The following is a 13,047-nucleotide window of genomic DNA, read 5'->3' as shown; positions in this document are numbered from 1 at the left end:
GGTACACAGACAGTTGGCTGGTTGTTTCATCTGGTGAAAAAGCAGAGGTAATCCAGAATATGTGAGTGCTACCAGAACACCAGTTTGCACAATGACACCCACAGGAATCTTGAATAGAGAAAATTGAGGACACGGTAATGGTTAGAAGGTGTTTTTGGTCTGAGATTTTCAGCCACCTCAATCCACAGTGGAACAGCACCTGCAGCCCCGCTTCCGTTCCAAAGAACACATGTTTGGTTTCCGAGACCATTTCAGCCTGGTGTCAGGGGAGAAGATGCCCTCAGTCCCCCTTCCTTCTAGAAACACAAGGAATACATGTTGAGTCTTAGGTTTCCACTTCCTCCAGAGATCCCATCACTTGGCTCAAAAAGGGAACACCTGCTACATTTATACTCTACCCTGCAGAACTGAAGTGTCTCCTTGGGTATTTCTGCTGCACGGGAAAGAAATAGCTATTTTATTTAAGCCAATAACATGAGAAGGGATGGGAGTCAAAAGCAGATGTTTCTTTTCTTTAAAAAAATTCCATTTTTGCCCATAGTCATTCGAGCAAGTTGTTGCAAACCAGTGCGACTTGTAATTTTGCAAGTCTTGGGTAGGAATGGCGGAGGATTAGAAAATAAACACAGAAATAAAAAGAATGGGATTGGGAGGTCTTATGGTGGCTGATGGCCTACCCAAAGCACCTGCACTCCCAAAAGCTTTATTTTTATAATGTAAAGCAAAGCCATTTGCAAATCAAAGAGAGTTCAGATACAAAGTCACATTTCTGAGGCAAACTAAGAATTCTCCCCAGAGCCCAAAAAACCCTTCACCATACATAACATCTTCACTTCACAAAACAAAGAGTAAAACTGCCTCCAGTCTCTCAGAAGGACAGGGAGGATAGGACTAGTAGAAACAATCCAGCATCACTGCTAACATGGAGGTGTGGGAAAGGGCTTAATGTTTAGCAACTTAATCAGGCAAGTGAGGTGGGGGATGGGCAGCAAGGACTCTGTCAGTTTACTGCCAGTCCCCCACACTTCTGTCCCCTAAAAATATAAACCACAAGAACCGTATCAGCTTGCAGTCTCCAACAGCAAGTCATGAGCCTCTTCAGCAGGAAGCCCTTGAACCATTGGTCTGGTTCTGACACACAGTACTTCCTGGCAGGTTATTAGGGAGCGCACAAGTCTGCAGTGTTGTAAAGAATGGTTTGGACACCATATGAAATTAAGAGTGCTTAGCCTGCAGGGAAGAGGTTGTGAAAAATTATCCTGCAGCAAGGAACTACATGGGTTCTCTGCTGCCCAGAGAACCAAGCTGGAGCCCATGAGTGCTCTTGGGTGTGAGGTTTAAGGGTGGCTAGGCAGAGAAGAGGTCTGTGGAAAGGTGGTGGAGCCAGAGAAAGGGGAAAATGGTGTCACCAGAGTCTGGCTCTGACAAGAACTTCTTGCTCTCCCAAAGCCCAGGGTCAGAGAATGTGGTCCATTCAGCACTAGCTGGGCAGTCCCTGAGACCAGCTGCTCTGACATCGTAGGTTGGGCAAAAAAAGCAAAGGATTCTAGGCAACAGTTCCAAGGTCCTTCCGCAAGGGACCATTCCATGACTGGCAAGAAATGTGTGGGCCGGGCACAATGAGACAAAGTGCCTCATAACCACCTGAGTTCTGGATGAAGCCACCTTAGGGCAGAGCTGGGACTGCTCAGAAACTAGGGGAAGAGAACTTGGTTGATGCCTAGCCCAATGCACTTGGTTAGTGGAGTGAGAAGGCGGGGAAAGGACAAGGTCACGTCATGGGGCCCTGAGGCACAGGACCATGTGTGCTGGCCATGGAAGGGTCTGGAAGTGCAGGTGGGAATGGGGAGGGGGATGCTGGGTGTGGAGTCAGGGGAGACTAGGGAAGTTGGGGGTAAGACAGCAAAGTGGGGCCAGCTAGAAGGCCATCTGACGAGATGGCGATGGCTTATGTGTCATCAAGTTCACTCAGACACCAGTCCGTCAGGCCCTGAGAAGATCTTTCAGTTAGAGTTGTAACCATTTGCTCTTTAAGGCCCAGTTTAACTCTAATGCATAGGTCCCATGGGGCCAATAATCCACAAGGCCTAGGAAAGACACCAGGTCCTCACTATGCAAACACAGCTGTCTACTGCTGTTCTCGTCCAGAATTATACAGCATGTTTCAGCAGTGAGTGTTCTTGGTGATCCTGTGAGAATGCCATCAGGCCTGTGCGACCCTATCCGTGCAATAAGAGAAGAGATATGTCGTCTAGGCCTGCTGAATCAGGCTGGTCTGCTGTCCATTTCTGATGAGCGATCATCCTCCTGCTTCTGAGCCTCCCAGGCTCCACTGGTGTTAACTGGGGATTGGCCTTGATTCTTACACTTGGACCTATTAGGGTGTGGGAGACAGGCTGGAAGCTGACAAAGTCCTTACAGCCCTTCCCCACATTCCTTGCTTGAGTTGCTAAAGGCAGTCTATATTCCCTTCCTCTTACCCTTTGTTTGAGGAACTGCTAGTTAAGATGTTATACAGCTAGTGCTCGATTTACGACCACGATTGATTCCGACAGACCAGTCATAACATGATTTGGTCGTAAGTTGAGTAGGCTATATGTATGTACAGTACTGTGAAATGATGTTATAAAAATCTTTAAGTCATATTTTATCATAATTTTCTTTCATTACTGTTATATATAATTTTCTGTGTTCATTTTATGCCATTTGTATCATCTCTACACCATTTTGTTTCTTATTTTTACATTTGTTAGGTTTAAGTAAAACACTGCATTACCAGTACAACTGGTTTAATATTTGCAAAGACAATTTCCTCTTGGTAGACATCTTGGGAGGTGTTTGATGAAAAATATCCAAGACACAAAACACAAATTGCTGTACCGAGTCTGGGATAACAGTTGAAATGGTGCATGTAGAGATGGTAGTGCTGCCAGAAGCTGGTCCGCACTGTTGTACGCCCAGCTGGGCAATGCTTGCACTGCCAGACGCAGAGCAGTCGTGGCTAGTGATTGTAGTCATAAAGGTCGTAAGTCAAATAGTTGTAAGTTGCATAGGTTGTAAGTGGATCAATATGTGTACAAAACTTTGAATCGGGGAGATGACGTCAGAGTAATGGCGGGGTAGAAAGCAATACCAATAAATCTCCCCCAAAACTCAAAAAGATCTTCAACCAGAAACAGAAAAACCTATACTTGGAGCCTCCAGATGTTTTGAAATACACCCCAAGGTATGGTCGAGTGAAAAATTGGCTAAATATATAACCAAACCCTGAAGGAAATAGGGAGTAAGAAATGCTCCACCTTCCTCACTAACCTAAACAGGGTGGCTTTCACTGGGAACTGTGAATATAGAAACTGAGGCGGGCAAAGGGGTGAACAGATCCAGGCCGCGGCACAAACGGCCGAACCAGGCTGTGGCACGAAGATCCAAGCCGAGGAAAAACTGTTCCTGTGGAAACCTGGGCAATACAAGCTAACACTCGTGCCAAACCCAGACAAAGAAAGACGAGTGGGGCAGCCATTTTCGCCGATCCCCTGGTCGGCGCGCGCAGATAGTGGGCAAGAGATTCCTTCCAAAGGCCCAGGAGCAGGCACCCATGTTATCCCACAGAGAGGCAGGGTCAGAGGCCTTTATGTGGGCCGAAAGCAGAATCTCTGGGCCACCCCAGTGCCCTAGGAAAGCCGCACACGGGAAGGAGCGAGAACTAATTCCAACGGTGGCACTTTTCCATGCTGGTGGGGGTTTCATTCAGAGGGAGAGGTGGCTGGCCTGATATCCTGGTCTGCACGCGCAGATAGTGAGTGAGAGATTCCTCCGAGTGCCTCGGCAGTGTGCGCCTGGGTTATCTCACAGAGGGGCAGAGTCAAGGGCCTTTGTGTGGGCCAAAGCGGAATCTCAGGCCGCCCCAGTGCCTTGCAAAAGCCGCGCACGGGGACAGAGCGAGAGCCAATTCCAACGCTGAAACTTTTCCATGCGGTTGGGGGTTTCACTCAGAGCGTGAGACTGCTGGCCAGATATCCTGGTCTGCGCGCACAGATAGTGAGCGAGAGTTTCCTCCAAGCGTCCCGGGGGTGGGTGCCCGCCCCTGTTACCAGACAGAGTGGCAGAGCCAGAGGTCTTTGAGTGGGCGGAAGCCCCGCCTGATTATGCTAGCAGCTCTGACTGACTGAGCCTTACCCAGAGCCCTGTGCTGAGTGGGAATAGAGTGGGGAGTTGCCAGCTCTTTGAGCCTATTACTATCCAGGCAGAGGCAGCAGCAACCCCATAGCTGGATTATCAGGCTACTAATTGAGGAAGGAAAGACTAGGAGAAAGGCTCTAGGAACACGAACTCTCTCACTGTCGGAGCCTATAAATGCTAATGAGCCTTGACTGCCAACGAGACTAAAGCACGATACATGACATCGCCATAGAGACTTATCAACAGCAAACCTCTACCTGAGCGTGCCAAAGGGGCAGAACCCAGGGTACAGAGTCACCAACCAAGAAGAGGGAGAGAAAAGAAAAAGCAAAAGGATAACCTCTCAAAATCAAGAATAATCTGCAGACTTTATAACCTATCCCATTTTATTATATTTGTTCATTTGTTTCTCTTATCTTCATTCTTGATATTTTTTTTCCTCCTCCAATTTGGTCGATTAACTCTCTGCTGGTCTTACTCTCTCCTCTCCTTGAACTACACAACCCATAAGTGTTACATCTCCCATTATCTTTTCTTTCCTCTTCCTTTCTCTCTATGAGGGTTGCACTCCAAAACCCTTAACTCTCTCTCTCTCTCCTCTTTTTTCTTTTTTCTTATTTTAGTGGTTCCCTCTTTTTTTCTCTCTCTCTCATTCTTTTCTCCCTCTATATTAGTTTCTTCCTTCCTCCTTTACATCTCCTCTCATTCAAACCTCAATAACGAACAAATTATCTTATCTGGGACCCAAACTTATGTTTGTGGCATTTTGGGGGTTTTTTACTTCACCTTTTTATCTCACTAGCAGTGCTCCCATCCCTGGCTCTCCATTTTATCTAGTTCTTGTTCCACTAAATACAATAGTAATTTTTTAATTTGTCCCCCCATTTTTCTGTTTGCCTCTTATTCCTCTCATCATAACTCTTAGTCAACCAACACCTAAAAGCAAATCATTTTATTCTTGACCCAATTTTTTTTCTTATTTGCTTTTTGTGGGTCCATACCCACCCTTCTTTTTTCTTTCTTTTTTTTCTTTTTGCCCCTTTTTACTTTACCCCAATTCAGGCCCTCCATTACAGGCATTGTTTGTTATAATTCACAGTTCACCACAAGATTTTCTCAAGAAAGAGGGGAGAAGAGAGGAGAGGAAAAAAGGAGGGGGGGAATAATTTACTTTTTATAAATTTTTATTATATTTTATTTTTCTATATTTCATTATTAATATTTTTAAAAAAACCAACTCTTTTCAATTTTTTATTTTTTTAACTTTTTATTCTTTATTAAATCTCATTAATACTATCAACAAAACCACCCTCAGATGCCATTAAGATAGAGAAAATCGAATATCATGGATACAAAAGAAAGAGAGGTAACACAGCTAGATGAGGAAAAATCTATGGAGAAAAAATTTAATATATTGGAAACAGTGGAGCTAAATGACAGAGAATTCAAAAAATCCTAAAAATCCTCCGAGATATACAAGAAAACACAGAAAGGCAATTTAGGGAGCTCAGAAAACAACTCAATGAACACAAAGAATATATTTCCAAGGAAATTGACACTATAAAAACAAATCAAACAGAGATGAAAACCTAAATTCACGAGCTGAAAAATGAGGTACAAGCTTAGCTAATAGAACAGGCCAGATAGAAGAGAGGATTAGTGAAATAGAAGACAAGCAACTTGAGGCACAACAAAGAGAAGAACAAAGAGACTCAAAAATTAAGCCTGACCAGGCAGTGGCGCAGTGGATAGAGCGTCGGACTGGGATGCGGAAGACCCAGGTTCGAGACCCCGAGGTCGCCAGCTTGAGCGCGGGCTCATCTGGTTTGAGCAAAAGCTCACCAGCTTGAAACCAAGGTCGCTGGCTCCAGGAAGGGGTTACTTGGTCTGCTGAAGGCCCGCGGTCAAGGCACATATGAGAAAGCAATCAATGAACAACTAAGGTGTTGCAACGCACAATGAAAAACTAATGATTGATGCTTCTCATCTCTCTCCATTCCTGCCTGTCCCTGTCTATCCCTCTCTCTGACTCACTCTCTGTCTCTGTAAAAAAAAAAAAAAAAAAAAAAAATAAAAATAAAAAAAAAATGAGATAGCCCTACAAGAATTATCTGACTCCATCAAAAAGATTAACATAAGAATAATAGGTATATCAGAGGGAGAAGAGAGAGAAAATGGAATGGAGAACATACTCAAACAAATAATAGATGAGAACTTCCCAAGCCTGTGGAAAGAACTAAAGCCTCAAATTCAAGAAGCAAACAGAACTCCAAGTTTTCTTAACTCCAACAAACCTACTCCAAGGCATATCATAATGAAATTGGCACAAACCAATGGCAAAGAAAAAATTCTCAAGGCAGCCAGGGAAAAGAAGAATACAACGTATAAAGGAAGGCCCATTAGATTATCATCAGATTTCTCAGCAGAAACTCTACAAGCTAGAAGAGAGTGGACCCCAATATTTAAAGTCCTGAAAGAGAGGAACTTTCAGCCACGAATACTGTACCCATCAAAGCTATCCTTCAAATATGAAGGAGAAATAAAAACATTCACAGATATAAAAAAGATGAGGGAATTTATCATCAGAAAACCCCCACTCCAGGAATTACTAAAGGGGGTTCTCCAATCAGATACAAAGAACAAAAAAAACAGAGCCACAAGTAAAAGCTCCAAGAAGAACACAATAAAACCAAATTTAAACTGTGACAACAACAAAAAGAAAGGGGGGGGAGGATGGAGATTAACAGTAGCAAAGGACGATGGAGTGCAAAAGTACTCACAAAATAGTTCGCTACAATGAACAGGGTAGGAACACTTTTCATTATTTAAAGGTAACCATCATTTAAAAAGCCACCACAGAAGCACATGAGATAAAAAAGATAGCAACAGAGGAAAGATGTATGGAATACCACCAAATAAATCAAAAGATAGAAAAACAAAAGAGAAGGATCAAACAAGACACAAAACTAACAGAAAGCAAGATTTGTGCCGCGGCCTGGATCTGTTCAACCCCTTTGCCCACCTCAGTTTCTATATTCACAGATCCCAGAGAAAGCCGCCCTGTTTAGGTTAGTGAGGAAGGCGGAGCATTTCTTACTCCCTAATTCCTTCGTGGTTTGGTTATATATTTAGCCTATTTTCGCTCGACCATAACTTCGGGTGTATTGCAAAACATCTGGAGGCTCCAAGGATAGGTTCTTCTGTTTCTGGTTGAAGATCTTGTTGAGTTTTGGGGGAGATTTATCGGTATTGCTTCCTACCCCGCCATTACTCTCTGGAATGGCTCGCTAAATTTGAATCTGTGACCGAAGTGCAACGTGAATATCAGCGCATTCATAACGAAGCACCACCACATAAGAATAACATTACTCAGTGGGATAAGCAGTTGAAGGAAACCGGCAGTTTGGTGGAGAAACCCCATTCTGGTAGGCCATCAGTCAGTGACAAGTCTTTAAAGGCTATATGGGATAGCTACCTAAGGAGCCCTAAAAAATCTGTGCGTAAGCCCACATCTAACTGCACTGAGTAGGTATGAAACTGGGAGAGTTTTCCTTTTATTTGGTGCAGATTTCACATTTCTATCATCTTTTGTTGCTTTCCTGTGACCGGTCAAAAGTGCACCATGACTTTACGGACACACTGTATTTCCTCTGTGTCTTTTTAAGGAAAACCCAGAAGAGTTTGTTTAGTTGGCTTTCATACCAAAGTGTAATATCCTAATTAAAATATGAACTATTTTAGAACAGCCCACAAAGATTTTAAGCAATGCTTTTTAAACACTTTATTAAGGTTTACTAGGACTGTCATTACAAAGTACCATAAACTTGGTGGCTTAAAACACACAATTGATTTCCCCACAGATCTGTAAACTACAAGTGGAAAATCCAAGGTGTTCCGTCGAGGCCTCACTCCAGGGTCCATCCACACCTCTTCAGTCTTCAGGGGTCCCCAGCGAGCCCGCATTCCTGGGCTTGTTGCCATGTCACTCCAATCTTTGCCCAAATTTTCCCTTTCTTATAAGAAATAAAAATTGTACTATGGTCCACCTTACTTCACTATGACCCCTGTCATATCTACAAAGACCCTATTTCCAAATAAGGTGACACAGGTTCTTCATGGACGTAAACTGGGGTGGCACTGTCTACCCTAGGACAGTAACTAACTTCTCTGCTCTGTAGGGCTGTGGAGAGAGTGCCCAAGCAGGGCCAGCACACGTACGGTTCATAGGTAACTACATACTAGGCATTAGACAATTCTCATAACTATGAACACACACACACTGATTGCAAAACAAAGATATTAACAAATAAGCACTTATGGTGGAAAAGACTTACCTTGAGTTCCCCGCACACTTCACAGTATTTCTCAAGTTTATTTTCAGAGACCACCGCTCTCACCCTGTTCCTTGATGCCCCATGAGGCTCTTCCGTGGGCCCCATGCATGCTCCTTTGTGTCATCCCCAGAGTCAGTGATGGTGCTGCAGGAACAGACATGAACCAGCTAGCCGTGGGGCCCTTCCCTTCCTTGATCTCGACGCTGTGATCTCAAATTTCTAATACGCTGACATGTGGTAAACCAGATAATGACTCAATCATAACTTCAGCCAATACACAAACACTGGAGAGTCCCAGATCGCTTGTTGCAAAAACTATTGCCCAGCTGGTCTCAGAGCATTCAGATCTAACCAAATTGAACTCAGGTTATGGGGCTGACAGTAAGCCTTACTTTTCTAGAATTGAGGTTGTTACCAGACTAAACCAGGTCCAATTACTCAGTACTGTAGTTGCCAGTCCAAAGACAACTCTGGGAGAAGGAATGGACCAGCCAGTAGGAAGGGGTGGTGGTGTTGGGAAGGCCACTTCCCCAAAACATCAAGGATTGGGCTTTTCTTTGTTCAGGGACATCCTGCATAAACCTCAGGGTGAGCATCATCATCACATGTCTAGGTGGGGTCATGTCTGTGCCCACACAGTTAAGAAATATGGCCATACATATCTCGCATGTTTAAAATGGTGGAAAATCTTTACCCCTTGGTGATTTTAGGATAATTTTTTGGATAATAATGAGGGTATGCTGTAATGAAAAAAGTTCGTGGGAGGTCAGCAGAGGGTCCTCCAGGCAACTTTGATCAGCCAAAGGCATTGTGAGCCAGATCAGCACCCTGGTCCTGCAGATTCTCCTGGACTTGTCCCTAAAGCAGGGGTCCCCAAACTACGGCCCGCGGGCTGCATGCGGCCCCCTGAGGCCATTTATCCGGCCCCGCCACACTTCCAGAAGGGGCACCTCTTTCATTGCTGATCAGTGAGAGGAGCACAGGATGCTAGAAGTACTGTATGTGGCGGTGCCGCAAAGCCCAGCGTCGCTCACGTACAGTACTACTTCCGGGGACACGAGACGCACGCGTCACAGCTCCGGGAATGCTTCATATCACTTGTTACGGCTAGCAGTGGCAAATATGGAACCAGACATTGACCATCTCATTAGCCAAAAGCAGGCCCATAGTTCCCATTGAAATACTGGTCAGTTTGTTGATTTAAATTTACTTGTTCTTTATTTTAAATATTGTATTTGTTCCTGTTTTGTTTTTTTACTTTAAAATAAGATATATGCAGTATGCATAGGGATTTGTTCATAGTTTTTTTTTATAGTCCGGCCCTCCAAAGGTCTGAGGGACAGTGAACTGGCCCCCTGCGTAAAAAGTTTGGGGACCCCTGCCCTAAAGAGACAGCCCTTGCAGCCGTCAAAGTCAGGGTGGGTGCGGGGAAGTGTGGAAGGAAGTTTAATCAAGCCTGTCTGTTAAACTCTTAGCAAATGACAAGATGTGGTCACACACATCTCCCAACACGTAGGGTGATCTAGGTGGGTTTACAGGTTAATCTAAGCAAAGTTATGAATTTTAAACCAAAGTTAGTCTCTGGTGGGATATGCACAACGGTGTAAGTACCTAGGTTAGGTTACACATTGTTGACCTACATGCAGCCTCCTAAGGAATGCAGACGGGAGTCCTCTGTGCAGACACAAGCCAGCGCCTGTGGGAAGAGGTCAGCAAAGTGGATTGCTAGGCTGTGGATATCCCATCCCCCCACCCTCAGCACCTCTCTTCCTGCATGATGGAGCATTGGAGAGGGTGATCCCAATCAGGGTCAGGCATACAGTGGACAAGAGGGCGTGTTGCACACCTTGTAGCTCCGTTCCATTCCACAGTCCACTCACCAAGTGGCTGGACGTCCTCATCTTTTCTGGCTCTCCATGTGTAGAGGTGGTTATTTTTACATGTCCAGTCTACACAAGGAATCTCAGATGCTTACCTCACAGCACAGCATGGTTTGAATGTAGTAACATCAGCTATATGGAGGGAAAATGCTAACAGCTCTCTTGTTTTCCATCTACTCAGCATTCAACTATTTCTGTAACATCAAAGGGCTTCTGCTGTGTCACTGACCTCCTTGGGACAGATGTTACACCCAACAGCTTATGCTAAACCTAATTAAAAGTAGATCTTTGCTTATGCTAGAAAGGAGAGACGGATAAAACCACGCACTTTGAGGACTGTGTGCTAAACTAGGAGTATCCCCATGAGCTGGTAGATACCTAAACAAAGCTGGTTATTAAAGTCACAGAAAATTTACATCTTTTTCCTGCAATCCTAAAACTCCATCAAGAAAAATATCAATCTGGCCCTAGAGAAAGAAACCAGCAAGGCATTCTCTTTACCCCACTCCACCCCGCCCCCAGGAGCACTAACTTCCACACCGGCTGCAATTTTCAATTATTGCAACTGTCAACAGTAAACAACTAACAATAGGGAAGAAGAAACAATAATAAAGAAACAAATCCTTTCTTTCTTATTCCTTTTGCTGAAAAATGATGTTGTTAAATTTGTCAGGGAAATGCAGAAACACTGATGTATCTGTCCCTTCATAGCAGTGCTCAACCACAGATCTGTTGATTGTAAGAGATGACTGGAGCAGATTCCCTTTCAGCTCAATCACCCAACTTCTATCAGTGTTTCCTCACCTCAAGGTGGGGGTGACAAAGATACCCACTCAAGTTCCAGGAAGACACATCCTGGAATTTTATAAACAACTAGACACTCTCAACCCTTTCAATTCTTGTATTTTTTAAGTGAGAGGAGGGAAGATAGACTTCTGCAGGCGCCACAACTGGGATCCAACTGGCAACCCCTGTCTGGAGCCAACGCTTGAATCAACTGAGCTATTTTCACTGCCTGAGGTTGATGCACTCAGGCCAACTTAACTACCTTCAGTGCCTGAGGCCAACACTGAAACTAATTGAGCCACACTGGCTGCAGGAGGCTAAGAGGAAGAGAAGAGAGAGAGGGAAAGAGAAGCAGGTGGTCACTTCTTATGTGTGCCCTGACCAGGGATCAAAGCTGGGATGTCTATGTGCTGGGCCAACACTCTATCCACTTAGCCAACTGGCCAGGGCTTCGATCCTTATATTTATTAGTTAAAAAAGTATGGAATAGGCTTGACCTGTGGTGGCGCAGTGGATAAAGTGTTGACATGGAACGCTGAGGTTACCAGTTCAAAACCCTGGGCTTGCCTGGTCAAAGCACATATGAGAGTTGATGCTTTCTGCTTCTCCCCACTTCTCTCTCTCTAAAAAAAAAAAAGAATATAATATAAAAAAAATAGTATGGAATATATTCATGTGGCATATGGCCTGTAGTCACATTTAACCTGGACGTTAATGCACAGACTACAGTCCAAGAAATGAGATGGGCTGAAAAACCTCAATGGATTGGCTTCTAGATTCAAGACCAGAGCATCCATGCAGCCAAAGTTAGACCTGCCCACTCCATTCCATTATTTCAAAGGTACATCAGATGCAGGGTGTCTGCCACCTAGACTCTAGGTGCTACCTCCATCCTCATCCTGTCCCTGGGTTCCCTCATTTGCTGGGTAGCATTAGTGGTGAAAGCCAAAAATTGAGGTGTTGCCATGAGTCACCCTTTGCCTCACTCACCCACCCATCACTACCCAGTGTCAGTTTTATCTACTTTCTCCCTCTAGAGGTTGCCACTGCCACGCACATACACTGCTCACTGTCTCCTGCGGTAACCCCACCTGTCACTAGCCACGAGTCCCTTCTGCACCCTAATGCAGTTATCTATTTTCCACTAAACTATACAAATATTACTATGAAATAGTTCACAAACACCAAAGATACACACATCAATAGGTACACTTTAAAGCATAATAAAGTGAATATTCATTTACCTGCCACCCAAAATAGGAAAACTTATCGGTATTTTCTTTTTCATGCAACTATAACTCCCCTGCTTAAAATTCACAGAATCCAGCCATCTAGGCCTTTTGGTTCTTGGGTTCTGGCTTCCGACCTTGGGATCTCTGCTGGTGCTCATTTATAGACGACGCTCTCCTGCTCTGTTCTCTGCCCCTTGAACGTCTTGTACACATCCCCCCTTGGGAGTCACAGGGTTTCCCTGCATACATAGTAATACTTAGAATGCCGTATTTATGACTGTGACAAGCCTAAAGGTTCCATGTGGGCAGACCTCATCTTTTTCACTAATCATGGTAGCAACTGTCCCCACAACACGCTGGCACCGGTACGTATTTAAGATGATGAAAGGAAGGTGACTCGCCCAGTTATACAGATGGAGGGTTGGGGAGGGAGAAGCCATAGACAGAACTCCCTGGGCAGCGCGGTCCCTGCATATGAAAATGGTTCCTCCCCATCCGTGAAGATGCCAACTGTCAACTCGTGGGCCTCCCTATATTAGTTTCCACTCACACAGCTAAGGCCCAGGTACAGTGGTCCTTTGGACCAGTAAGTAGTTTAAAAGTTTTCATCTTTGGCCTTGCTTAACCAAAAACCTG

At 44.5% G+C, this 13,047-nt stretch overlaps 1 pseudogene; it reads right to left on the bottom strand.

Moving 5' to 3' along the window:
- LOC136306542 (probable ATP-dependent RNA helicase DDX5) overlaps window positions 1–8,618 on the bottom strand; it is a 50,245-nt pseudogene extending 41,627 nt beyond the window's left edge.
- Between the last annotated feature and the right edge of the window lie 4,429 nt (window positions 8,619–13,047).

Source organism: Saccopteryx bilineata, chromosome 5, assembly GCF_036850765.1.
Source record: "Saccopteryx bilineata isolate mSacBil1 chromosome 5, mSacBil1_pri_phased_curated, whole genome shotgun sequence".
NCBI lineage: Eukaryota > Metazoa > Chordata > Mammalia > Chiroptera > Emballonuridae > Saccopteryx > Saccopteryx bilineata.
The sequence above is the reverse complement of the archived record's forward strand: the minus strand, read 5'-3'. Positions and strand labels throughout refer to the sequence as shown.